General features: G+C 52.2%; 1 protein-coding gene across 4 annotated transcripts in view; it reads left to right on the top strand.

Moving 5' to 3' along the window:
* The window catches only part of CDH22 (cadherin 22), a 112,950-nt gene that overhangs the window by 20,351 nt on the left and 69,474 nt on the right, over positions 1–23,125 (top strand). For 2 of the 4 annotated variants that reach the window (XM_030502633.1, XM_030502628.1), the window contains exon 2: positions 7,384–15,710. The gene's annotated coding sequence lies outside the window, so the exon portion shown is untranslated. Of the gene's footprint in view, positions 1–6,087; positions 6,519–7,383; positions 15,711–19,827; positions 20,564–23,125 lie in introns of those variants that run through there. The other 2 variants (XM_030502629.1, XM_030502631.1) reach the window with 2 other exon arrangements.

Here is a 23,125-nt window from a genome sequence, read left to right as displayed (position 1 = left end):
GCCTACCTATGATGGGGCCCTTTGCGTTTCAACTGTGCTCCAATCACACCCTGCCAGATGAGGAGCCTTTGTGTGCTCAGGAAGAATGATTCAGTTTATAGCCCTGACTGCAGCATCCAGAGAAGCACCAGGTGCTCAGAGCCCCATCCTCCATGCCCAAGGCCAAGTCTTTGCTCCGTGCAGGAGGCAGTGGCTCCTAGCAGCACCCATGTGAGAGCTGGCAAGGGGCTGTTCTGACCAAGTCTAGGTGCTATGGCTGCCCTGCAGAGGCAGCTGGCACCTCCTTGGGGATGGTGCTAGGTGCTGGCATTAGGTGCTGATCTGCGCAAACTGCTCTCTATGCTCTATCACACTTTCTCTGTTGGTGTCTGGCAGTTGCTGCCCCTCTGAGATGAGCGTATGATCCACTACAGTCCACAAGCCTTTGCCCCACTGATGAGAGGAGTACAGCAGACCTATCCACTGGGGCACTTCATCACAATGCTCAGTGGGGAGCAGCCATGTGACTGCTGGCTCATAAACTGAGCTCCAGCGTGATGCCTTGGCTGTCCCATGCTGCTGTGCATCAGCCCAGCCACAGGCTGCAGCTCTGGGGTATAGACACCCAGTGAGCACTCAGGTCCTAGCTGAGCCATCACCCGAGTAGCAGCAGCAGATGGATGTGGAAAGCCTTTAAATTCAGCAAATGATCAATACTAAACTGATCTGGAGTCTCTTATAAGATTACCCCAGCATCCGGCATCCAATTGTAAAAAAATCACTCAGCACACTTGGGAGATGTAAGGAATGCAGCAGACTCCATTTAGGATGCACAGAGCCAGAGTAAGTGACTTCACAATTGTTTCTTGCAGTAAATAATTCATCCACTTTACATTTGGTTTTATTGCTACCCCCTCTCCATGTCCCTGCCTTGGTTCCTTTCTGCCAGTTTCCTTCTCTTGTCCTGAAATTCCCATGCCGGGTAATTTCTATCATCCTGATTTCCTACCACACACACGTGTGCTTGTACATACACACAGACACAAATCAGTCCCAGTCCAACTTTCGCTTGTTGCTGTGCCAGAGAGAGGACTGCTGGGGTAGAGATGATGGTGTTTCACTGTTCAGCATCTGCAGAACTGAGCTGGGCTCGGGCTGGGCCCTGGCCTGGCTTTTGCCACCTTGGTCTCTGCCTCGGTGCTACTTTCACATAGTGCCAACATGCAGAACTATTTGAAATGCATTAATGATGCTAGTAGCATGTCTACACTAAGTAGTAATAGCATTTGAACAAACTCTGTCTTTGTGACACGAGTTATCAGCCTTCCAGCTGTGGAGCGTGGCTGCAGCTGGCACACAGCAAGCGGCTCTGGCACAGCAAAGATGCTTGGGCACAGCACTGGGCTGCACATCCCTCCCCGGTGCTCAGCATGGCACAGTCAGAGCCAGGAGGGATGAAGCAGCAGCTGGATGGGACCTGGTGTGTGGGGCACGACACATCTGGGCTGGGGTGTCTTATAGGCTCTGCCCTGGTCACACACTTGCCAGTATGGACTCTGCTGGGCTCACTGAATCATTGCTCATGTGTCAGTGCAGGTCACTACAGCTAAAAACAGGTTGACAGGAGTCCCTGCCATGGCATGAAACTTTTCTGGCCACGTCAGCTGCGGCAAGACAGTTATGTGCATCTCTGAAGCCCTTGGCAGCACGCTGGCTTCTGAGGCATCCTGCTTCTGGGTAGTTCTGTGGGAAAGATCAAGTACAAATTGGCACGTGTCTCAGCTGAAAATTGTTGAAGTCTGGGAGAGTGTCAGGAGTAGCATCACACCTGCTTGCCCTGCCCCTGTTCTGCTCCAGGCAGTTGCTCCTGGCCACTCTGGAGACACAACGTGGGCTAGGAGAACTCTTGAGCCAGACTTCTGCTGTTCCCCATGGAAACCATTTCGACTGTGTCTGGAGCCTTGCAGACACCTTCCCAGGGGAGGGGGAGCAGCTCTGATCTGCTGATGGTGCTTTGATCCCACCTCTGGTTCTGTCCACCTCTGATCACTGTGAAGGGCAGGAGACTTGAGATCGTGGTGGCTGTGGTCTGACCCAAACTGCATCTTCATGAATAGATTCTCTCTTTCAGGTGTTGCCCAGCTGTCTCCACTGGCTCTTTTAACACTCCTTCCAGCAACACAGCAGGTGACCTTTTGGAGAGAAGTAATCCCAGCATCAGATGGTATTTTGCATGCTGTCCCCTTGTGATCTATAACTATAGGCCAAATCAGAGTTATTCTAACCCTCTGCTTTGAGAGGTGCTGGCAAGGTCCCACCATCCAGGAGGCAGAGGCTGCTTAGGGAGTTATGGCTCTAGTCCAGAACCCCTGGAAAGCCTCAGGGACATTTCTCGCAGTGCCTCTCCAGAGCAACTCTGGGGCTGTTGAGGGTAGGGTGCCACAGGCACAAGCTGCTTCTGGCACAGGAATCTGTCTGCAAATGGGCTGACCCTCCATGAGGTGTGAGTACAAGGGCCCCAGTGCATTGGGCATGCAGAGGATTACACTCCCAGCAGCTCCAGGTAGGCACCTCCACATCTTGGGCCGTCTCCCCAAGGGAGCCTTCACCTGCCCTTGGCCTGAGGTTGCCTGTTAGGTCACATCAACAAAGCCTGGTCCCTAACGTGGATCCCAGCCAGGTGGGTGGGTAGGGGGGTGCCTGCACAGCCCTGTTGGCCCTCACCAGTCTGCTGGTTGCCAGCGAGGGAAGGGGATGGAGGGGCACGGGGCAGGCACTAGGCCTTGCTGCAGTCTCTGGAGCCAGTCCCTGGAGCAGAGCACTCTGGATCCCCCTGTAGAGGACAGCTGGTGGCACTCAGCACCTCTGAAGCCATCCTCAAGGCTCTGGATTTGCTTTTCATTCAAGGTGTGTGCCTTGGCTTGTCCCCACATGCTTCCTGTGGGTTTAGGCATGCAGTGCCCATGGGATTGTTGCTGACAGTCCCTCTGTGCCACCAGACAGCAGCCTGTGGGTCTGGGGCTGCACATGGCCACGTCAGGCTGAGCTGATAGGCTTGGCGTGAAATAAGATGAATGGGCTGAGGTTGGTGAAAATTATCCTAATTTATACTCTGCTGCTTTGTGGAGCTCCCCAATTAATTCTCTCTAGATACATAAGTAGGCCACATGTTTGCTTTGCTTCAAATGTAATAAACTTCACACTCTGTCCTCTGCTTTTGGTGCTGGTTCCTGTCAGAGCATTTGTCCCTGTGGCTAATTTGTCACCTGCCTCCCCAGGTCCCGGGGCCCAGGCAGGGCATGGGGCGGAAATGCCAGGCTCCAGGAAACCTGCGGCATGGAGACACAAACTGCTGATCAAAGGGCTTGTGCACAGAGCCTCTGCGGGGCAGCCCAGCCCACTGGGAAAGGGCTTTGCTGCTGCCATGCTGTCTGGTCCGCTCTGTGGCAGCGAGAGCCGGGGTGTGAGGGGGTGCAGGGATCTGTGCACCCCTGGCCCACAGAGAACCAGCAAAGCATGGGCTCAGTGGGGTGTAACTCCAGTGGGGAGGCCGTTTGCAGCTCTGCTGGTCCGGATGTCAGCACAGGGCTGCTGCAGAACCGAGCCACTGGCCTCTACAGCCAAGGAGGGTACCTCCCAAGAGTCTGGGCACTGCTGGCCCAGGAAGTGCTAGTGCCTTTGTCAGATGGAATAGAAGTGATGGGCAGCCTCTTGTTTCTGCAAAGGCTTCCTATGCGTGTAAAAGTAGAACCAATTTTGCAATGCTTTCCTCATTCCTCTCACCTCCTTCCTTAGCTGCAGGGGATGTAGGTTGATTCTGGATTTGCTGATAACAAGGGTGCAGAGAGGTTTGCATGAGGAAAAGCCAACTGCTGGACCTTGGACTTTAGTTTTTGTTTTGATTATTTTGTGACTGATCACAATCTTTACTCTCTCTGCCTTGTTTTCTACCTCCTGCCCCTGTAAAATTATTGTGGTCTCTTCACCTACCTAACAAGTCAAGCCCATCCCACAGGTACTTTTGGCTTTGCCATCACATCTATCCTCTACCTAAATTCCAAGAGTGCCAGGACTGAGGCAAGGTCTGATGCAGAAGGATGCACAAGCTTTTGCTGAACTAGTGACTCTCCTCTTTGTCCTGTTGCCTGTGGCTTCTGTGGTCCCTGGGCATCAGGAGACCTTTCCCAGGCCTTCCTCTTGCTTCCACACCCAGGAAACATCCTCCATCCTTGCTGACCTGTCCCAGCCTGCTCAGCACCCTGGCCTTGCTCTGGTGCTGTGTTGGTTCAGCAGGTGAAGAAGCATAGAGCCGCTTTGCTTGTTGAGACGCCTTTGGTGGAGGGTGAATGAGTTGGAACCAGTGTGTGCTGGGTAAAGGTGCCAACTTCCATCTGGTTTGATGAAATGATGTGGTATTGTTTGCTGTGCAGAAAAGTGGGGACAGACAAGTTCCCTTGAGGGAAGAGGTGCTGGCTTCTCACTCTGCGCCACAGCATCCAGTTCTGTGTTGGCCATAGGCATGAGAAGCCTGGCTCAGCATCTGCAAAGTGTCCAACCACACCAGGGACACACTGCCCACCTACTCTTATGCCAGAGGAGTGAGCATTCACTCTGTACTCTCTGAGGAGGTTCTAGCAAGAGGAGCTGTGTTGGGGGCTTTCAAGGACAGAGATGCCAGTGTGGCCTCAGGGCATGTCCCATCTCCTGCCCCCCTCATCCACGGCTTCTCCTGGAGCCCCAGACACTGGCCTTTGTGTGCCCCATGCAGGCCTGCCAGGGCGAGCAGCCAGGCAGCCGCTGTTATCTGGTTTACGCAGACCTTTCCCATCTGGCAGCTCTTCTGAGGAGTGATCCATGCCCCCTGCAGGTGCCGGCAGCCTTTGCTAGAAGGTGCAGCCAAGGCAGGAGGCTTGGTGAGGAACAGCCTCAGTCTGCCCCCTCCAAGCCAGGTTAGTGCAGCCCTGGCAGTGTCTGCAGCCTCTTTTCTCATCTCAGATACTCAGATGGGAGCTGATCGGGAGTGCTGGGATTTGAGTAGGCTCAGGCAGCTTGAGCTATGTTGCAAGAGGCTGGGAATATAAAGCTCAGCCTGGCTCTGGGTCTAGAGAGGGAGGGAGAGCCAGCGGGCTGCAACAGGAGGATGAAAAAGGCCCTTGAGACTTTAAAGCCACCACTTCTCCCAGCTGCTGTGAGGCAAGTCCTCTGTGAGCTTCTGCATGGCACAGGGCAGAGCTGCAGTCCCCTCAGGTATCTGCCACTTGCTCTGTCGCTGGCAGATACAGAGGGGTGCTAGCTCCTGGGGACCTGGGCCAGCACATGTTTCCAGGCCTGAAATATGAGTGTTTCTCCCTGATCCATGCAGTTCGTTTCAGAGGTGATGGAGCACTCCAGGAGCAGATTGAAATGGTGGGCACAGGGGCAGCCAGGCTGGTGAAGCAAGACATTTTAAATGCTTTTCATTCCTGCTCTCTGCAGCCAGTGCCTTGCCAGAAGCTGCTCTCTATTTTCAGTTAGCTTTGTAACTGCATTAGGTCCCAGTAAACAAGAGTTTTCCAAGCATGTTGCAGGAGCCAAGGCAGCTCTGGGCATCTCGGTTGTGCCCCTGGGAGCTGCTGGCACTGTAACACAGCTGCTCTGCACCTTGGCTTTGGGGATCCACAGCACCTTCTGGGAGACTGAGCCTGGGATGTGGCTGCAGACAGGGAGAGGGCAGTCCCCTGACTGCCTCCTTGGAGGGCAGGGCTCTGCCCTCAGCCTGCGTTGGACACTCTTAGCACAGCTCCACTCCCTCTGCGTGTGTTTCCTGCTCTTTTCTTACTCCATCTACACCACAGAGAGAGGACAAAGGACTGTGAGGAGTAAGAATAGGTTAGAACAGAGCTGAGCACCCAGCGCCACCAAGACCCACCAGCCTTCTCAGCCTTATCTTTTGTGGGACCCTGATGATAGTCAGCGAGCTGCCAGTGTCAGCCCCTGCTTGCACCCAGCTTCCCCAGCCCGGCCTGGCTTCTGTCCTGAATATATTTTTACATTTTATGACTCTCAGAGATTTTTAAATTTAATGGGTTCTTTTTTTTTTTTTTTCTTTTTACCTTCTTATCACCTGAGCTGGAGCCTCTCTGAGCTGCTGCCAGCTCTGGGGATTACAAGTGAATAATTTAGGTCTGATGGTGCGTTTGAAGTTTGAGAGAAGGAAGTGGCATGTGCAGCCTGCTCCTCATCCCTGCCCCAGAGCCACAGCGCAGACAGCTGCTGTTTCTCCAAAGGCAATCTCCAGGATTCCCTAAGGAGCCACACTGTGCATTGCAGGCCCTGTTTGGGCACAGCCTCCTGGATCCTGGCAGCCTGGATGCCAAGGCTCCCAGGCACCAGAGGGGCAATGGGCCCATTTTTGCCCAGCTGTGGCCCCTTCCAGGTGGCGGCTCTGCAGTGAGGCAGCTCCTAGCACCAGCGCTGTTGGCTGCGTGCGCCATGGACCAAACCACAGCACCATCCATGCCTGCGTGAGGCCTCACATGCCAGCCCAGGGCCAGGAGAGGGTAAATGCCAAACAGCGCATGCGTGCGTGTCTTGGCAGCTCTGAAGCATAGTGAAGAAGGCAGTGGGCAAATACAACCTGCTTCAGAGCTGACTTAGTGCCTAGCTGCTGCCTGGCAAAGGGAGGTGCCTCTTGGGTCACCAGCCGGTTGTCTGCAGGTATTGGTAAGGGAAGGAAGGAGTTGCAGTGCGCTGAGCAATGGTAATGCAGAGCTTTTGGCTGGCTTACTCATCTTTGCTGAGTGCAGAACACACCACTACTTTAATCTCTAGGGTGCATTGGACTACACAGGGTCTGGAGCAGATGAGGCTTCCCTCCCCATGTCCTTGGGGGTTGTGCTGCCATCAGTGGTCTCTGTGGTCTGTGCTTGCACAATGTCAAGTGTTGCTAGTTCTCAGGACAGGGGGTGCAGAAAGATACTCTGGGAAATTATTTTGAACCACCTGCAATTTGTTGTTCAGAAAGCTAAGTCACTTTTGTCAGGGCTGGTTCAGTAGCAGCCTCAATGGAGGTGATCTGTTCCTCTTACATATACTTCTCTTTGCAGGGTGGCTCTGACAAAAACTAAGTATGACCTTTAGTGGTTTCCAGGAGCTCCTGGAAGAACTAACAAGCATATCTCAGGGTCCAGCATCAAATCCTTCCCTGCTGGGATGCAGTAGAGAACGGAAACTATCAGGCAGTTTGAGATCCACTTAGCAATTAGCGCAGATGAAAGAAGCACTAACGCAAAAGCACCAGTCTCAGCTTTGGGTGGGAGGAGAAACGGAATATGTAAGAGAAAATGTAAACATGGCAAAATGTGGCTGTGTATCCTACAAAACAATGAATCATATTAACATTTCCAATCCTTTTCATGCAAGCAGAAACCGTCGATCAATATGTGACAGAACTAAAGACCTGCATTAAAACTCCTGGAGCTGAGGATCTGTGAGAACTGTGAGAACACATACTAATCTGTGGAATTCTGCATCCAGCATAAAAGGAAAGGCAAGTGGATGCACAAGGGCCAGAAGCTGCAATAACAGAAGTCTGCTGGGGAAAAGGGCTCCTCTGCCCACTCAGAGGAGCACCCATTGGAGAGGAGAAACCATCACTGGCAATGGATATGGTGGGTGCACCTGCAGAAAGCAGTATTTCCCAGAATACTTCCAGTTACAACAAACATGGCCCTAAACCATATCCTTGTAAAAGCCTGCAAAGACAATTTCAAGGTAGGTTAGTAGGATGGTATCCCTGGAAGAAGGAAAGGTAGGCGTACAACAGTTAAAGAAGTGAATACTTAGTTACTGTGCATAAAGGGTGTGATGGACTATGTTTGAACCTATTCTAAAAATATTCTATACTGGGCCACTTGAAAAACAGTAGGGAAGACACAAGTGCATTGTTTGGAAATACTGATTTTTAGAAAGTTAAGATCATGCTCTGGATCCTGGTAACAGTGAGCAGAGGATCTTGACACGATGCACTTACATGTCTTCCGGGAGGTTTGTATTCCTGCAGTTGCACTTTGGAAAAGCTGTAGAAGCTTATCATATACGCAGAGAAGCCTGCTACTGGCAACAGCAGAACAATAAATGGCACAAGGAAAGCATAACTTTGAAGAGAATTCAGTACAATAGGGGCTGCCAGGGGGATGAAGGAAGCTGGGGGATTGACTGGATATGCACGTTTCTTAAAAGCAGTGGGTCTAATAGTGGTGGTGGCTGACTAAGATTTGAGTCAGAGGGGACTGGGCATGATGAAAGATAAGCAGAGCTGGGTGTGATGCTGCATCTTTCAGAGGTAGGCTTCTGGACAGGGCTTCCTATTCCTTCCATGTAGGAGGGCTTTGCTGGTCCCTTCCAACCGTGTTATGGTGGTCCTCCCAGTCCAGAACACATACCCTTCAGAGTGCTGGTGTTAGCGCTTCTGTACTCCAGAGGTAGTCAGATCACTCTGTCTTTGTGGGATGTGAGTCCAAAGACCATCCTAGTACCGGAAACAAAGAACTATTTTCCGTCTTACATACTATCCGTAGCCTTTTGCAGCCAGATTGTGTTTAGCTCTGTACACACCACACTTCTTCTGTCATTGTTATGGCAAGATTACAATTGCTTTGAGACCTGTTTCTCTCTGCTCTTGGCTGATCTCAGGGCCACAGAAGAGACTGTGTGTGTGAGAGTGCATGCATGTGTGTTTACTAGAGATAGAATGACGAAAGGGGGCTGTATCACGCAAGTTCTGCCAGTTAACCCTATCCTAAGCTTACCATCTAGCTGGGTCCTTTGCATGCAGCCCAGACGTCTATCTTTCCTCCATTTTCTTTGCTCTGGTTCATTATATTGCATATCTAGGACATAGTTTCAGTTATCCACTCTCTTGCAATGCCTAGGTGGTGAGATGTGAATCTACCTGTAGGTCTTGGGAGCAAACAACTTGGAATGAGTGCCTGTGCCACCGACAGGCATTAGAGGAACACGTCCCACAGCAGAGGGTCATTCTCCCTGGCTCACCTCTCAGTCACACTGCCTGCCTGCCCACAAGCAGAGCCAAACACTTGCTCTTGGGCTGTCTTCAGGCTACAGTCTGGGGCTGGACCAGCAAGGCAAATGCTGAACGACTGCTACAAACAACTGCCCCAACCATTAATTTTTATAGGCTGAGTGGCAGCATTTCATGCTGGGCACAACCAGCAGTGGAGATGAAAGCTCAAAGCCAAATAGACATCACAGAGCCAGTACAAATGCTATTTATTAAAGAAATGCCTGGATTGCAGGGGAAGCAGAAAGGTGCATCTTGAAAGGAACCTTTAACGCCTGTGAGTGAAAAGCAATAAGGGCTGGAAAGCAGGGGGAGCTGCCAGAGGCAACAGCTAATGGACCTGGTCCTGGGGTGAGCTGGCAGCAGGGAGCATGTGGCTGGGAGCCAAAGAGTAAGTTGCACTGCTTCATCTGTAGCCATAAAAGCAAGAACTGAGTGAAGGGACGGCCCAAGCTGAGCTGAGAAGCAAGAAAGTGCTGCTGGGGAAGGGAATATTCCCAGGCTCCCACGCGAAACTGCTGTTCCTTACTATGGCCTGTGAAGAGAAATCACTAACCATGCGCTCTTGTCAGCAGGGTACATGGCATTTCTGCACCCTTCAGCACTGGAGCAGGGACTCCAGCTCCCACCCCGTGGTCCAGATCCAGTGCCTCAGCTATGGAGCTCATCTGAGCAGGCTCCCCATCCATCCCTTCCCAGTGTGTGGGCACAGCTTCTCCAGGCTGGGCTCCAAGCCTGCCTTCCCCCATCACTGCAAATAGGCCTGCCCCATACAAGGGCAAGTTTCCAGCTTCAAACAGCTAGCCAGGCCCTTTCTTCCAGCTGTTCAGACTCTGGCTAGGCTTAGGATACTTGATGGGGGTGAGCACCACACAGGCCACTGTTACCTGCTCCTGCAACACCTCCCTGGCCTCAGGCCTTGTGTTTTCCCTTGCTAGCCCCCCAGCTGCACAGCAGCCTGTCCTCCCATGCCAGCCTCAGCTGGGGGTACTGCATGTAAGTGCCTGTTCCCAGGCCTGGAGCCACTCTGAGCAGCAGAATCTGCTGCATTAGGTCAATTTCAAGAGCTCCTCCAGGTCAGTTAGCAATTACCTGCACCAGATACACACTTGGAAAGGAGCTTCTGATCTCTTCAATGCATTCGTTTTCCTCTTTCAATTTCAAATTCGCCTCACTGGAAATAGGCACTTCAGCCTCTCTTACAGACCATGCTAAATCGGGATTTCGCCCAGTTCTGTTGGGTTTGCTGATATAGATGTTTTTCCCTACAGAGGTGATGCCATGGCCAATCTGAGGTGTGTTCAGACCCCCTCCGTTTAAACTATTCCAACTGAGCCTGCAGGTGATGTCATGGGACACAGTATTTCTGCACAGACCGCCAGCCCTAGTGTGTGCTGAGCAGCCTCTCCCAGGGTGCCAAAGCTCTTATCAGTTCAGGCTGGTGCCCTGTATTGTTAAGACATGTCCAGTGAGCAAAGGCATTTGCTCACTTTAAGGTATTCCTCTCTTAAAGTCAGTTGTGGTGTAGGTTTCCCATCTGCATACTCCAGTCTTGACCTGGAAGGAAAAGGACTGGAAAGAAGGAAAGCCAGTGTGCCAACAACTTGTCACAAAGGTATTTTCTGCAGTGACATACTTCATGCTGGGCTCTTCCAAGGTAGCACTGGTCTGTTCTGCTGGTTTGTCCTGCTGCTCAGCTGAGGAAGACACATCTCCTGCTGGTCCCCGAGGATACATCCCAGGAGAAAGGAGCTGCAGCACAGTCCCGCAGCTGGTGCATCTGTGGCAGCCCCTGGGGCCAGTGTGGAGCCACTCCAAGCAGTGCCCTCCATGGGCCCAGCCAGAGAGGCCAGGGCCAGCACCTTGTGTGCCGGGCACAGGGTCTGACGGTTTGCTGCTGCCTCTTTATGGGGCTCCTGCGGCCTGATGTGTTCACACAACATCCTAGCCCAAACCAGTGATTCAGTGCTCAGAGGCAGAAGCAATTTTACATAAAGTTCAATTAAATATTTGCTTTATAATTGCACAACAAATTATTCATAAAGGCATTGGAATCTAATCACAAGGCTGACACCATGGAGTCTGCAAATGACACGGTACTTGGGGAGAATAAAGATTGCGGGAGGGAGCTGCCAGGCTTTGGTGATGGGCAGTGACAAAATGTGTGGGACAGTGGGAATGCTCCCACGAAAAGATTCTAAGCATCACCAAAGAGCCTCAAAAAGGCAGGGCTGTTTGGCTGGTGGGTGTAAGTGGGTGGCATGTGAGAAATGGTTCTGGGCAATAGATTGGGGTTTTTGGCCCATGTGTGCCCAGCAAACTTAGGGGAGCACTGGGCTGTGCCCCTCCAACCACTCTGTGTCAGCTCTGGCTTTGTGTGGGCACGGTCTGTAGTGTGTAGAGGAATGTCCCCAACTCCGCAGAACCTGTGTGAGCACAGAATTGCTGTCTTCAGCTCTTGTCCCTATCTCCAGCAGGAATCACAGTGCTGGGCCTTTTAAGGGGGTGCAGAGGCCTCTCCGTAACTGTGGGGTATGAAGAAAGCCATGTGGGGGTAGCCTGTCTCCCTAGCCTGGGGGGTCCTGTGGGACTAGACCTGTGCCAGAGCAGCATACAGGAAAAGGCAGCAGGCAATCTGAGCATGTAATGTGGCATCATCCCACATTGCAGCCCCCAGAGACAAGGGGTGTGAGGCAAGGACATGCAGCTTGCCAGCGGTGGCTGCTAAGCACAGCAGGAGCAAATGAGACCACCCAGGGACCCTCTGCAGGGAGTTTGGCAGGGGGACTTGCTTCCATGCAGCCTTCATGGCATCCTGAGCTGCAGCTTTGGGAGCAAAACCGTCTCTGCCAGTCCTACCACCCAGTGTTCAGCTCCTTTTAGGGTGAACTTGGAGAGCAGCAGGCTGAATCCTGGACCCCATGAAGAGCGAGACTGGTGGGACTGAGCTATGCGAATGTCTTGTGTTTCTGCTGAGATGAGGTGGGGTAAGGTCAGAGAATGAAAACAGAGAATGAATGGGCAGATGCTGAGCTCAGCTGCCTTTGAAGACTGATACTGCTTTGCCTAGCAGGTACCCATCCATCCCAAATTCTCTCCCCTGCTGTCATCCTGGGCAGTGGGCTGCAGACTACACCCTGTCCCTGCAGGGCACCCAGCATTAGGTGGACTCTGGCTGACAGGGGAGCTGGATCCTGGACAGAGAGCTGGACTGCAGATGGATTGTCTGCCAGCCAAATCTGGACATTAGGCAGGGACTTAGATTAATGAGAACTGGTTCTGCCAACAGAGAGGTGAGTCACAGAGCTTGTCCTGTGCTGAATCTGTTTCTCCGATAGGGAAGAAGTAGGAGGATGTAGCAAGATTAATCTTTCATAGAGTTGTGAGAATAGCCAGAATTCATGGGCTTCTCAGCAACAAATTTCCAAGTAAGCAGACAGCACTTTGATTTGCTCCATGTGACACAGCACAGATCTGTACTGGTGACTCTGTAATTCCCTGCCACTGGTCACAGGTAAGATTGACCATACTTTCATGCTCACACACGAGTCCTGCAGAGCACAGGCTGTGGAGAAGCACCGAGAAAGCAGTGGCTTGAGAGCTCTTCTTTCCTGAATTGTCCCGAAGTCGCTATCTGCAGCTGCTCTGCCCCAAACAATACTGGACCCTGCACAAAACGCATGAGAAAGCAGTAAGAAAGAACTCCTTTTGAGGGGCTGGTGACACATCAGCTGGGAGAGTTTGCCAGGTGTCTGCCATCTTTGCATCAGGGAAGAGTTGGGAGCAGGACTGGACAAAAGCCAGAGCACCGTTCCTGGTGCTCAACTCTTCCCTCTGACTAGCAGTTTGTGATACAGCAGCAATGACAAACCTGGGGGGAGCTGCTAGTGAGAGGGGAGGGAGAGCAGGTTGGTCATAGCTAGGTTTTGGCAGGAGAAGATGGGGAGCTCTCGTGCGCCCCTGTGTCTACCCCTCCCAGCACTGAACTCACCAGGGAAGAGGCTGAGGCCAAGAAGAGGAAATCTTGGTCATCAGGTTTTATGTTGTCTTTACAGGAATTGTGGAGAGAGAACCTCAGTGCTAGTGAACCAGGGAGATTTTCCTGCAGAGGGCAAATTTCCATCCCATGTTGGGAGTCCTGTTTCTGTCTGATATTTCTTTAGTTGTTCATGTCATGGCTCTTTAGTCTGAGCAGTTTTACAAATGTGGATAGCTTTCCCACCAGGGAAAGCTGCCCAGGATCAAGTTGGAAAAGCTTTTAATTTTCAACTCCCTACAGACAAAGGCACACATAGGAAGGTGGGGTGTGTGCAAAGTCTGGGAAAAGGAAGAGGAAGGAGCAAAAAGAGATAAAGAGAATAGATGAGTGAAGGGGACAGAGCAGAGAAGACAAATCACAACAAGGAAAGGAACGAGGCACTAGCAGAAAGAAAGGGAGAGATAGGGAGAGAACAAAGCAGTGGGACCTGGAGCTCAATGAGATGGGGAGAGTATATCAGAATGAGGGAAGGGTGCTGCAAGTAGAGGAGAGCTAAGAAATACAAAAGAGCTATTTTAATGCATGGATAAAGCAAAGATGGGAATAAGAGGAAAGGAGAAGCCACACGAGGATTAAATTCCCATGGAGATAAAGGGGATGGCAGCAAAGTCAAAGGATAACCCATCCATCCTTCTGTCACTGAAAATACAAGGCATGACATGAAAGTGACGTGTCACCTTTAGAGAGGCTGTGGGACGGAGCTGTGGAGGCTGTGTTCAGCGTTCACGTGTGGGGCAGCCGCGCTCACAAACGGAGTGACCATGTCATGGGTGCGCCTTGTTCTGCTTTGCATCCTCCATCACCTCTTTCTCACAGTGCATGGGGCAGCTCATGGCCTGTGCTACTGTGTGACCTGGGCATACACTGAAGCATTCCTGATTTCAGGTCTCATGGAAGGAGTGCCATAACATGCCTTACTACAGTGCTCTCTGGGGCTCATGTGAGAACCGGACTGGGGTGGGCCTGGCTAGCTTTACCAGCACCTCGCAGGGCAGTAGCAAGAGGGCATAGAATCGTAGAGTCATAGAATAGTTTGTGTTGGAAGGGATCTTTTAAGGTCATCTAATCCAACCTTCTCCTGCAATGAGCAGGGACATCAACTAGATCAGGCATGGAGCAGCTGTGACACAGGGGAGGAAGGTGATGGCAGGAGGCACAAGACTTTCCCTGACTCCAGGGTAAGGGGGGGTCTTAGCAAAAACATTGGAAAAGAGCGCCACAAGTACAGACAAGGCTGGAACCATCTCCACCTGGGATCACACCACATCACTGGATGCTTTCTGCCACGTGGGATCAGCTCCCCCCGCAGTGTGCGAGGCAGCCCCTTGGTTGTCCCAGGGAAAGGATCTGGGTTTTGCCAGTGCCAGTGTTGGCACAAGAGCCTAGCAGCTGCCCTAGGGCTGGCTAGATTTGCATTGAGCAAGGTCTCTGTTTGCAGTGTTAGCAATGGAGCAGCTGTGCTCCAGGCTTTGCTTCTTTCCCTACGAGAGCACCAGGCACAAGTGGGAACTACTTTGGCAGCAGTGCTTGCAGCTGGGAGGTTTCTTGCATTCACACTGGGGTCGAACACATTTCTAGATGCTTCCATTTCTGAAGGGGCTAGAATGGAGCATTTCCTAGGTCTTCTTCAGAGCTCCACTGACTTTCAAGGGTGGAAGTCATGCAGTAGTAGGAGTTGTGCCAGCCAGTGCAAAGATGGGGAGGACAACCGCCTGAGCCCATGCTGGATCCGTGCCCGGCTCATCTCTTGGTTCCTAAAAGGAGTCACTCATCCTGAATTCCTGCTGTGGTTATGAACCACTTTTTTTCCATCCACCTCTTCCTGACCTGTGCAGGAAGCATGAGAGCCAGGTGACTTGTGAACAACCTGCTGCTGGGCTACAACCGTTTCTTGGCCTGTATTGACCAAACAGAGCCTTTGTTTGCCTCGTGCAAGGTGCTGCACACATGGAGCAACACATGGTGTTCCCTTTTGTTCTTTCCAGGGCCAAACTCTAAGGCCTAAAATCAGAGGTTTTTGTGGAAGCAGGAAAGCATTTTCTCCAGGTAAGATGTGCAACCCTGGAAAGGGACACTGGAAGATGTCCCACCGGGGTTGTTCGCGTGAAGTGTGACTAAACCCTGACTTGCATGACCGGATTTATCTATCCCAAAATGATACCGCAGCCTCACTACCCTTGAGCGGGTCCCCGCGGCCGGTCCCTAGGGAGGTGCCGAGGGCGGGGGACTCGGGGCCGGTCCCGGGCGGGGACCGGCGCTGCATTCTCAGAGTCTCCAGCAGAGGCTGGGCTGGGCTGCGGGGAAGGAGCGGAGGAAGCGAGAGGAGGAAGGCGGCTCTCGCCGCACATGCATCGCCCGCGCCCCGCCTCGCGCCGTGCCCGCCCGGTGCCAGCAGCCGGCTCCGCTCCCCGCCGCCGGCCAGGGCTGCGCTGCCGCGCCGAGGCTGCCTCCGCTCTGCTCTGTGCCGGGCTGCCAGGCACCGCTCCGTGCCGGGGCACCGCTCCGTGCCGGCACACCGCTCCGGGCCGGGACATCGCTCTGGGCTCCGCTCCGGTTGGCGCCGGGGCCACGCAGGATGCCGCGGGAGGCCGAGCGCCCCGCGCGGGGGGGCCGCCGCGGCCTCCGCCCCAGGTAACAGCCGGCGCGGGCGGGCACCGCGAGAGCCCAACTTCACCGTCCCTCGCCGCGCCGCAAACTTTGCTGCCGCTCGGCGGGGCTGCGGCTGCCGCTCCCCGCGGGTGAGGGCGGTTTCGGCCCTGCCCCGGCAGCCCCGGGACCGCGGCTCCGGCGGCACAGCCGCGCGGTTTTCGCCGGGGCGGGAGCGCTGGATCGCTCCGGTGTCGGAGAGCGGGCGAAGCCGGAGGGTTTATGCCCTTTTGGGCATCGCTGCCAGGGTGCTTAGCGTGTGGTACCCAGGTCTCCAGCACCGGCTCTGTCAGCAGCAGGGTTTCATACCCTTCAATTAAAGCGCTCGGGCGCTTAAAGAGCTGCAGCTCTTTTTTAAACCGGTGGTATCTTAAAACATCCTCCTTGGGTGCCTTCCTACCTAAGAGCTAGCTCCCCATTTCTCTTACTGAGGCCGGAGCCCTCCATGCTGGTTACCACAGAGGCTTTGCTTAGGGATGCGTGTGAACGTGCAGCCGAGATGCCTGGGGAGTCCTGCCCGAGACCTTTTAGCAGGGAGGGCAACATATTTCTTTAGAGAGCCGCGTTTTTCTAACAACAAACTAGAAATAACTGTGCTAAAACTAGCACTTTCCGCATTTAAAATGTGGTTCCCAAATGGCTGTGCCCTGGCCTGCTGGGAGCAAGTGCTGCAGCCACTTCTGATGCTCCAGCATGCCCAGCTACAGCAGCTTGCCCAGGCCTGGGCTGCTGTGCCAAGTGTCGCTTGCTGAGCATCCTGGGAGCACATCCTGTGGCAGCCAGGCTCTCGCAGTGCCGGCACAGGAAGGAGGGATGCAGTAGATGCCCCTGTTCTCTTTATTTATTTGATTTTTGACACTTGTAACATCCCCTATGATCTGGGGAGATCTGTGTTGTCTTTTCTTCTAACCTCATTTTATGCATGAACAGCAATGATTATGATGGTGTAGATAACAGCAAGGAGAGGCAGGCTCAAGAGTTCAGACATAACTTTGCAAGACAGTGCAGTGCATCTCAGGAGAGCCTCTGGACCTGAGAGGGCTAAGAAGGATGGCTCCACCAGAGCTCTGGTTCTCCAGAGCTTGCTTGCATTGCCTGAGGAAATAAATGGGGAGATGTGCCTCTTTGTCCCTGCTACTCGGCTGGTATTATGCTGTTAAAATACCATGCATTGCGACAGCCAGTACCATAGACTTGCACACAACCAAGGTAATCTCAGATGATGACTGTTTCTTTGAGACCTGTTTCTCTCTTCGGAGTACCTAATGTTCACAGAATGGCTGAAGCCTGCAGTCTCTGTGCTTGTAGATCTTGTGCCCAGCTCAGACAGAGCCCGGGCTTTGCCAGATTTCCCGTTATGAGACTGGTGGATGCTCCACACCTCTCTCATGAGCACTGGGTAAGGAGTATTTGCAGCAAGCAATTATCAGGGTTGGAGATCACGATCCTGGTAGATCAGTTTTTAGATGCTGAAAATAAATTGCTTCTCTGGCTTTGGGTATCACATAGCAGGGAGAAATGGAAACAAGAATCTGAAATTATTTTCCTGTACCGGTGCTGTGTTTGTGTTCAAGGCCAAAGGGTGGTTCTGCTGCTCATTGATGAAATCCGTAACAATGTTGACAGGACCCTGAGCATACCACAGGGTAGAGCCCACTGAAATCTGAATAAACTGGCCCAATTCTGTACTAACTTTTGTGTCACGTACATCTCTGCCCCAGTGAGGTGGGGGTCAGAGCAAGTGAGGCTTGGTCTCTGTATGAAATGCTGACTGCTGAATAACAATGTTGAAATTGGTGGGCTTATGAAAGAAAAAGTGTGTGCTGTTTCGTAGGCAGAAGAGCCAGCTTTGTTCCTGCCTGGAAAAAAATTCCCTTTGCTTTTTGGTGCATTGACACTTTATAATGTGATACGATGACTTCATACCTGGGGCAGAGAAGTGGCCACTGAAACAAGGTCGATTTGAAAACTCTTTTTCAAAAGAAGCCAGCAGGTCTCCAGGAAAAAAAAAAAAAAAAAAAAGGCTGTCGGTGGGTTAAAAATAACAGTTAAAATGTTAAAATCCTGTTTTTCCTGGCTCTGTATCTGATAATGTGATATTTTCATGATTTAAAATGCAATATCATATTTGAAAAATCCATAGTTCCTTGCTGGTGTGTAAGGATTCTCAGAATAGTGTCATAATTTACTGTTTGTTGTGGATATTGTCTGATCAGCCTTTTGGGGTTTTTGCACTTTGGAAATATTGAGCTAGCAGGCTTCTCTCTGAGCAAATTTTACCTTTGTGCTCCTTATCACTAGCCCATAGCACTAAATATTAGTAGCCCATAGGCTGCAAATATTGGGGGGGGAATGCCTGTTTATTTGTTTGAAACCCGATTTTCTACCCATGGACTATATATCGTTAGAAGGATTAGATTGCTGATGGAAGCTTTGAAACAAAACTGGACTTGGTGGGATTGATCTGATGTTATTCTTTTAAGGTATAATTACATATTTTTCAAATAATTCTTTTTATATTTTGAAAGCCCAGATTTGAAAAGTAAAGAAAAACAGATTGAAGAAGAAAGAGTATTCTTTCAACGTCATGTCACTGAACAGTATTTGTACATAAGAATACAACCACGTATAAATTTGTGTCATTATCTTTTAACCATGTGGTTATGCAACTGTTTGGGTTTACAAGCAATGACACTCTCTGCAGATAAGTCCATCCATATCCTGAGGCACAGGCCACTTTGAGTGATCTGGTGTTTTGAAAAATTACATGTAAGGATGAGGTGGGTGTGAGTCCCAACAAGCCTGAGGTAGGTGGACATGGTGTACAGCATCTTGCTGTTCACTGCATCTCTTTTGTCTCTACCACCAGTTTATTCATGGCATTTCTTTGCAGGGAAGGGTGGCTGATGGAGAGGGATGTAACCAGCTTTGCCTTGGACCATTTGTGGCCCTGAGAGCATCCTGCCCTGCACCCTTGGCACCTGCCAGCTCTTTGCCCTCCAGCTCCCCCCATTCCACCTTGTCTGTGGATGTCTGTGTGTGGCTGCGCCCTGGGCTGCAGGTGAGGGTGCAGGGCTCTACCTCTTGGATTTGGCTGTTCTAGCATTTGCAGGCCTCATGCCTGCAGGTTCCTTGAACCATGTTGCTTGTGAAGCACAGTCCCTCTCCACCCCAGCAGAAAAGCTGGGTCTTTATGGCTGGATTTGGGCAACAAATTGCTGCCTGTCAGCCTTCCCTGCTCCCACGCAGACCTGGTATATGGGGAGCTCATTTCAGGGTTTGGACTGGGAGTCTCCTCTTCACCTCACAGGGGTTGGGTGCCCACTACCTGCTCAGCCCTGTGGGGCACCTGTATCTGCAGTTGCATCCATTTGTGAGTTAGTTTCTGCATCAGAGACCTGTGGAGGGGTCAGTGGAATGGCTCCCTGTTCCTGCTGGTACTACTGCAGAGCAGTTCTGAAGATCCTATATGGCTTTTTGACCAAAAGGTGAAGGACAGGCCCTGCTAAGGTAAGGCACCGGCATTGTTCTTCTTGAGAGTGCGGGTAACTGTTCCCTTGGGTGTAGGAAAGATAGCACCTCAAAGCTGGTCCATCTGTGCTCCAGCCCAAGGGCCAGGTTTGGACTGGATCATTCACTGCTGCTAAACCTACAAGCAGTGCTGAGAATCAAAGTGCTTTTCAGAAAGTGTCTCCTTTCTGCTAGGTGCCACTTCTCAGGGTAGCTCACTAAACACAAGGGAACATTCTAATACTCACTGCAACCTAATGACATTTTTCAGCACTTCTCTGGATTCCCAGTTCTGCCTCCTTCTTTTGTCTGTCCCCTCCTCTTGTCTGTGGGAAATCTGCACTTGCCTGCTCTCTGTGCCCCATTCTGCTGCCCTGCTTTTACTCACTTCCTTGCCTCTGACTCTGGCGGTGCCATCAGGGAGCCTGGAAAAATAAGCCCAATGAAGCTCGTTGAGTTTTGACTCTACTCAGTGCTACACTTCCTAATTTCGGTTCATTGCGAGAGCTGTGCCCCAGCTCACACACTGCCGGACTGAGGCTCTGGGCAAAGTGCCTATTAACTCTGCTATCAGTGCTGAATTTGGCCCTGCCTGGCTGGTGATGGAAGCTGTGGTGATGCTGGGCTTAGTGTTTGTCAGCAGCAGCCACAGATCCACAGGCTGCCCTGTAGAAGCACTTAGCCAGCTGCTCACCAAGCAGAGCTGAGAGTATCCTGGCTCTGGTTTGGGGAGCAGTGTGTCAGGGGCAGCCATTGCACAGGGTGAAGTGGTCCTGTGCTCTGGCTAAAGCAGCTGCGCGAGCCTTGCTGATTGGGAAGCCCTTCCAGGGAATCATGAAAGCAGAACTATTTGTTCAGCACTATTTTGCAGATACCCCTACTCCCTGCTACAGTATCCTAGAGAACACCAGGGGAAAGACTCAGGATCACTCCTCTTTACTTGCTGATATTGCCTCATTCACCATTTCCACTTCAGGTGAGTTTTTCTTAATCTCTTCCTAATTAACTGTAGCTGGTGACATTAAAAACTGCAGGTCACTTGAAGCTTGAGGCTCTCAACTCACCTGAAGCTGTTGATGGCCAGAAGCTTCCTGCAACCAGTGATGGGCTGTGAAGGGAGTCGTCATAGAAACATCTTGGGCAATAGATGGAGCCTGCAAACATTTGAAGCCCTTTCAGCAGAAGGCTGCATGAGTGTGGGTACAGGCAGGTGGTGATGGAGGTGTGCACACGAATGGGAAAAGGTGTGTAAACCCAGCAGAGCGAAGATGTGAGACATTTGGAAGCAATGGCTACAGGAGCAAGCGCAGGATTTAAACGTGGCTTTGGTAAGTTAGCATTTCCCTGAGGTTTTGATTGCAAAACTGAGTCAGAGCAGGACTGTGTGATATGGCCCTGACAGTGGTGTGGCAGGAGAGAGCTAATTCTCACAGATGAGCTGTGTCCAGTACCTTATGGCACACAGCCCTTCCTGTGCCCTGCAGGTAGGGAAGCCTTTTCCCCCAGCGCTGTGCACAGCAGCCCCTGGGAACTCAGTACAGCTTTTGTGGTGGCATCCATCTGTTTCCCATTCTCTTTCTTGACCACTGCTGCCCTTCCTTGTGGTTTGGCACTCGGGATCTGTGTGCAGGCAGACTGTAGCTTATGGATGGTCTGAAGCCCTGTGCCCATCCTGAGGCATTGGAGTTGGGTGCCCTGGGGCATGCATCTTCCATGCCAGGCCTTGTACTGTGTCTGCTCCCCTCAGTGCACCACTACTGCCTTCCCTGGCAGAGCCCGGGTTGCCCTTGCCGGCTGTTCACTTGCAGGTTACTTGGGGGCTGTAAGATGGCTGGGGAGTCTGGGCTTCCTGATCCTGGGCTGTGGGGCAGATTGTTTCTCTGGGTCTGAATCCCTACTCTGGGCTGGAGTCAGGACGGACGGAGAAAGGTTTGGCTGCTCCACAGGCTTAGAAACCCTTGTGATCTGGCCACCCTCAGACAGGAGGGTGCTGGGAGCCCTGGGCCAGGCCCTTGTTCTGGCAGCCTCCTGCTGCTGCGGGATGGCTGTTCCCCTGTGCGTGATGCCCTGCACAAGACAGTAGCATCTGTGTGTGCCTAGGGATGCTGCGCTCACTTCTCCAGTCTTGCTTCCTTGCATCTCTGTCACACTGGGATTATCTCCCTCTGCTCCTACTGCAGCTGCTTCCCGGAATCCCAAATCCCCAAAATGCTCTTTCTCCAGTAATCCTTGTCATTAAAAGTGGCTCCTAAGCTCAGAGCACCTCTTCCTCTCCACAACCAGCACCCTCTCACTCTGTAGAGCGGAGCAGTTTGAGATGGGCATGTATTAAAAGTGAGAAGTGAGCAAATGAGGTGGTTAACCTAGGACAGGACATTGCGCCTGTGTCATCGTCGTCCTCCCTCTTTTCTCCCCTCCCCCCACCCCCCCCAACTCCAGAGTTACCCTTGGCCTGGGATCTTTCTGGATTTTCACTATTTCATTTTTAACAGCATGAAAGCACGTTTTCTCCCCTGTTGTTAGTAGCCCTGACAAGGCATATGGCTGTTGGTGACAGTGCTGTGCGTGTGTGGGAGAGGGAATTATTTCCCCAGCCACTGGAGTCTAGAAGGCTGAGGATGTACAGGTAAGGGGTTCCTGGACCTTCCCAGTTTCCTGAGCTTCGCTGCCTTCCTGCTTATGAAATACAGTGGAGCATTTTGATGGCAGGTACAAATAGCTGAGCACCAGCAGAGTCTTTAAGGAATTACATCCTTGCTGAAGCTTTTTGAGAAGTTGGCTGAGCACCTGCCTTTGCAGCAGCGCTCGGCGCTGTTCCCCGGTGCCCCCAAGCCCCCGCAGCCGGGACGGGGCAGCCCGGGGCACTCCACGCAGGGTCTGGCTTGTCCCTGCCTTTGGGGAGCAGGGGGCTCCTCGGGCACGTGCCGGCAGAGGGAGCCGCGTCCTCGATTTATGTGCGCAGCCCGGCCTGCAATTAGCCAGCTAATTGGTAGCGTGAGATTAGAACCAGGCTCCTGCACTGAGCAATGGTTCAGCTGGTGTCACTGAGGCTGGGAAGTGACAAATGCCTCCTCTCTGCGTTGCCACCCAAGTTCCTCTCCCGGGCAGACCCTTGGGTGGGTTCGATCTGGCCCAGCTTCTGGTGGCCATGCCAGACACAAGCAGCCGCTGTGGCAGGTATGGTGGAGGCTGATGCCAGCGCCTTGGTCAGCAGGGTGTGTGGGTAGTGGGCAAGTTACAGGCATGCAAAGGCGAGCCTCCATGGACCATGCGATGAGGGACCAGGGACTGTGGATGACCCTGCACATGTAGATGTGGGCTTGCTTTGACTTGCTGTGGACTTGGCAATGGATTAGCAAAGGCAGACAAGAGCTTCTGATCTGGAGATCGGGCTGTAAAGCCTGACATCATTAGTCCTGCCTAGAGGACTGACTGTTGTGCTGGCGGATGATGCTGCTCCCTTCCTCAGTACCACAAAGTGACTGAGGCACGAAGTGAAGTCCAAGCACTGAACCTTCTCCAGCTGGAGTAGCAACCACAGATGAGCATATGTGGATTTTGTCTGAAAAAGCTGTTTACATTTTTGTGTGATAGGAGACTCGTGTCTGGCTGGGAAGGATGCTGGAACCATCAGTTGAGGCTTGAATCAGTTTTGCACTTAGAGTGCTGACGTGCTTTGGTGAATTAGAGATTGGGTGTGGGGGTGCTTCACTGGGTGGTGGTGGCAGATGAGCTAGTGCTGTTGGGTTGCTCCAGGACAGGAGATGTGAGCTCACACCATGGGAGTGAGAGGCTCAAAGTGTTCCACAAGGACAGCAGCAGCTTCCTCGCTGTGCCATGGCTGCTGCCTTCTAGTTAATGCCTTCTGAAAGGGGTCAGGTGCCTGCTCC

The sequence above is a fragment of the Strigops habroptila genome, chromosome 13 (assembly GCF_004027225.2).
Source record: "Strigops habroptila isolate Jane chromosome 13, bStrHab1.2.pri, whole genome shotgun sequence".
In the NCBI taxonomy this organism is placed as follows: domain Eukaryota; kingdom Metazoa; phylum Chordata; class Aves; order Psittaciformes; family Psittacidae; genus Strigops; species Strigops habroptila.
The sequence above is the reverse complement of the archived record's forward strand: the minus strand, read 5'-3'. Positions and strand labels throughout refer to the sequence as shown.